Raw genomic sequence first — 5,000 nt, 5'->3', positions numbered from 1 at the left:
AGGGAAAGGAGAATAAAGGAGAAGTAAAGACAAAAAGACAAAAAAAAAACAGGGAAGGGAAAAAATGGAGAAACATAAATAACAAAAGAGAAAAAGAAAGAGAGAGAAAAAAAGAAAAAGGAAAACAGATACGACAAATGAAAAAAAGAGAGAAGAAAACGAGACACAGATAAAGAAAAGAGAAAAGGGGAATTAAGGAAAAACAGAAACAGGAAACAAAAAAAAAGAAAGACAAGCAAAGGAGAGAAAAAAAGAAGAAAAAACTGATAAAAAGAGGGAGACAGCAATATTGGAGAAAAGAAAACGAGGAGAGAGAGAGAGAGAGAGAGAGAGAGAGAGAGAGAGAGAGAGAGAGAGAGAGAGAGAGAGAGAGAGAGACAGGATGATAAGTGGAGAGTGAGAGGTGAGAGAAAAGTGAGAGGAAAAAGTGAGAAGAAGAAAATAAGAAGAGAAAAAAAGAGATAGGAAAGAAAGAGAGAGAGAAAAATGGTATGGCATGGAGGTAAGAAAGAGACATGTAACAACAGGTGATAAAGGAGGAAAAGAAAAAAGAAAAAAAAAGGAGATTGCGATGAGGAAACCAAACAATGAATGGAAAACATGAAGGAGGAAATAAATGAATAAATGAACAAATAAACAAATGAATGAAGAGAATAACAAACAAAATAAATGAAACATGAAGAAATAAATAAATAGATAGATAGATAAACAGTAGAGACAAAAAGAAAGAAAATAAATTAACTATAAAAACGAAGCGAAACAAATTTAAGATGTGTACCAAATAAACAAATAAATAAGTAAATAAATAGAAAAATAAATAAAACAAAGGAAGAAAGTAAATAAAAGAGTAAAAAGTAAGAAAGAAAATTTAAATCAATAAAAAGGAAGCAAAATAAATCTAAACTCAATAAATGAAATAAATAGATAAAAATAAATAAATGAAGGAAATAAAGATAGAAATTAGTGAAGAAAACAGATAATGAAAAAAATCTATGAAAATAAAGGAAAAATAAATCTGAAACGTGTCTTAAAATTTAATAAAGACAATTAAAACACCAAAAAAACTAAAATATCTAAAAAATAAAACAGTCCTACTTAAAACAAACAAGAAAATGAGAAATGAAAAAGAAAACGGGAGAAATCCAGAGAGAGAGAGAGAGAGAGAGAGAGAGAGAGAGAGAGAGAGAGAGAGTTCATCCCAACAAGGAAATTCTTAAGTGGAGGAAGAAATTCAGAGTTTGGAATCTGAAAAGGAAAAATGAATGATTGGTCAGAGAGAGAGAGAGAGAGAGAGAGAGAGAGAGAGAGAGAGAGAGAGAGAGAGAGAGAGAGAGAGAGAGAGAGAGAGGTAAGCGATAAGGAAAGATAAATGCCGGAAGAGAGGAAAGGAATATCTAGGAGGAGGAGGAGGAGGAGGAGGAGGAGAGGAGGAGGAGGAGGAGGAGGTAAAAGAAGAGGAGAGGAAGGAACCGGAGAGAGACGGCTGAGGAAAGGAGGAAAATTAGGACAGGAAGGAAGAGAGAGAGAGAGAGAGAGAGAGAGAGAGAGAGAGAGAGAGAGAGAGAGAGAGAGAGAGAGAGAGTAAACCGTCGCAAACCATTCCAGAACCATCAAAAACCATCAAAAATCATTAAAAACCATAAAACATAGAAAACCCTAAAAATATATATAAAAAAAAACTCAAAAACTATGAAAAACCCTAAAAAAAAACTCAAAAAACTTAAAAATCCTTTAAAAAAAAACATTTAAAAAAACAAAAAATAAAAAAAAAATAAAATTCCTCAAAAAAACTAAACAAAAAATTCATCAAAAACCGTCAAAAAAAAATCTTAAACAATCAAAAATACTAAAATGTTATCAAAAATCATTAATTGAACTCAAAAAACCATCTTAAACCTTCAAAAATCATCCTACACCATCTTAAAACCATAGAAAACTCAAAAAACCTTAAAAAAACATTAAAAAAAACTTAATAACCCAAAAAAACTCAAAAACCATCAAAAATCTTCAAAAAACAAAATAAACCCTCAAAAAAAACTCAAAAATTTCTCAAAAAAACTTCAAAACCTTCAAAAAACATCAAAAACACCCAAAAATATCAAAAAATCCCTCTTGGACGACCCTAAACCCTCCTAAACCCCCTTTCCTTCAGGTGAGCCTCCCCACGCACCTGCATTACGAGTGTCATTAGTGTGAGGGGAAAGAGAGAGAAGTTCCCCTCATCTTACCTGGCCGTCCCTCACTTTTCCTTGCGTCTCCCCTTCAAGGCACCGTTTTTTCTGACTGTCTGTTTCCATTCTCTCTTCACTCCCCCCTTGTAAAGAAAACGTGTCTTGGAGTGGTAGTTACTTTTCAGCGCTCCCTGTTCTTTTCTCCTTTCCTCCATTTGCGCTTATTGCTACACCAGGAGGAGGAGGAGGAGGAGGAGGAGGAGGAGGAGGAGGAGGTAAATGTAAAGGGTGAAACTCAAGATGAGGAGGAAGAGGGAAAAAACGAAGGAAACAAAGAGGAAGATACTGATACAAGAGAGAGAGAGAGAGAGAGAGAGAGAGAGAGAGAGAGAGAGACAGACAGACAGAAAGACAGAAAGACAAACAGACAGACAGACAGACAGACAGACACAGATAGACAGACAGACATAAGGCAGGCAGGCAGGCAGGCAGGCAGAGATATATATATATATATATATATATATATATATATATATATATATAGAGAGAGAGAGAGAGAGAGAGAGAGAGAGAGAGAGAGAGAGAGAGAGACAGTATAACGTAAAAATATCCTAAACATCAAATCTCTCTCTCTCTCTCTCTCTCTCTCTCTCTCTCTCTCTCTCTCTCTCTCTCTCTCTCTAATGCTCCACGTAACAAACGCTTCACTTTCCGCTTCCCGTTTTCTTTCATGACAAATGCTGCAGGGGGTACTATCCATTTTCTACGACACACACACAAAAAAAATAAATAAATAAAAAAAAAAGCAAAAACAACAACAACAAGTGCTCACTCATCATTCCAAAGGTAACACAGGTGAAACGGAACTCATTTATCATCACAGTGTTTCGTTTTTTCCCCTTTTTTATCATTTTTTTTGCTTTATTCATTGTTCTTTATTCATTTTTCCTATTTTCATCATTTATACTTTCTTTAGCATTTCTTATTATTTTTTCTCTTTTTCTACTTGGTTTTTTTATCTTTTATCTTTTTTTCATCATTTTCTTCTTCTTTTCTTTATCGTTTTTATTCTTTATTCATCTTTTTTGTCATTTGTCTTTCATCTGTTATCATTTTCCTATTTTTTTTCTTTATCGTCCTTTATCTTTTTATTATTATTTTTCGTCGTCTTCAGCCTTTTCTCACATTTTTTTCATTTTTTTATATCTATTTTCTCCTTTTTTTCCCGTTTTTATATTTGGTTTTCCTCTTTTTCCTCCTGTTTTCAGGAATGCATAGAAGAAAAAGGAAAAAAAACAGAAAGGGATTTAAAAAGGAGGTAACTGTTTGGTGTGTGTGTGTGTGTGTGTGTGTGTGTGTGTGTGTGTGTGTGTGTGTGTGTGTGTGTGTGTGTGTGTGTGTGTGTGTGTGTGTGTGTGTGTGTGTGTGTGTGTGTGTGTGTGTGTGTGAAATGAAGCAATGCAGTGCCTCCTCTCTCACCTGAGCTAATTAATCACTCACTGAGGAAGAAACAGGTGGAAAATTCTAACAAAACGCGACAGGTGATCAATTAAAAGAGAGAGAGAGAGAGAGAGAGAGAGAGAGAGAGAGAGAGAGAGAGAGAGAGAGAGAGAGAGAGAGAGAGAGAGAGAGAGAGAGAGAGAGAGAGAGAGAGAGAGACAGAGAAAAAGATATATGAGAGAGAAAAGAGAGACAGCAGAGAGAGAGAAAAACACGAGAGACAGGTGAAAGAAAAGACACAGAAGAGAGACAGGAGATAGAGAAAGATAAAAAGAGGAGAGAAAAAGAGAAACAGGAGAGGAGAGAGAAAGAGTAGAGACAGGAGAAACAAGAGAGAAGAAGGAGACACGGAGGAGAGACAGAGAAAAACACAGGAGAGACAGAAAGATTCACCTACGCTGCCAGACTCAGAAATAGACAGAAATGTTAAGGGAATATATTTTTCAACACCTTTTTATCTTCAGTGACAGACAGAAATTGGTTTTAAAGATGAAATTGACAACTTTTTCTTAACAGTATTTAAGGAGTGACATTTTTTTTTACTTGTTTTCTTCAGTGATAAGCAGAAATTGATTTAATATTGTTAGAGAAACTGACAGACTACCTTTTTTTGTATTTAGTTTTGTTTTCGAGTGACATCAGAAGAAAGAATTGATGTCTTTCCTAGGCCAACTTTAAATGATGCACAGAAATGTTGAAAGAGCATTTAAAGATTATGTTTTTGGAGACAGACAGACGGGAAATCGATAGAACAGTTTTCATGTGATAAGTTTTTTTTATTTACTTTTTTGAGTGACATGAGAGGAAAAAATTTGAGATATTTCCTAGGCCAACTTTAATGAAAGATAAAAATTGAAAGAGTATTTATAGATCATGGTTTTTTTGGAGAGAGACAGACGGAAATCGATAGAACAGTTTTAATGTGATAAGTTTTTTTATTTACTTTTTTGAGTGACATGAGAGGAAAACATTTGAGATATATCCTAGGCCAACTTTACTGAAAAGGCATAAAAACTGAAAGAGCATTTAAAGATCATACTTTTGGAGAGAGACAGACGTGAAATCGACAGAACAGCTTTAATGTGATAATAGTTTTTCTTATCTACTTTTTTGAGTGACAAGAGAGGAAAAATTCTAAGATATTTCCTAGGTACACTTTAATGAAAGACAGAAAAAATTGAAAGAGTATTTATAGATCATATTTATGGAGAGAGACAGACGAAATCGAGAAAACTATCTTTGTCATGTTAACCCCTTGAGTACTGGGACGCATTTTAACCTTGAGCTTCAGGTGTTATTGGACGAGTATTTTGACATTAGGAAGGAGGA

At 34.4% G+C, this 5,000-nt stretch overlaps 1 protein-coding gene across 1 annotated transcript in view; it reads left to right on the top strand.

The window, feature by feature from the left end:
* LOC123512753 overlaps nucleotides 1-5,000 on the top strand; it is a 156,583-nt gene that overhangs the window by 89,740 nt on the left and 61,843 nt on the right.

The sequence above is a fragment of the Portunus trituberculatus genome, chromosome 4 (assembly GCF_017591435.1).
Source record: "Portunus trituberculatus isolate SZX2019 chromosome 4, ASM1759143v1, whole genome shotgun sequence".
In the NCBI taxonomy this organism is placed as follows: domain Eukaryota; kingdom Metazoa; phylum Arthropoda; class Malacostraca; order Decapoda; family Portunidae; genus Portunus; species Portunus trituberculatus.
This window is presented reverse-complemented; position numbering and strand designations above follow the sequence as displayed.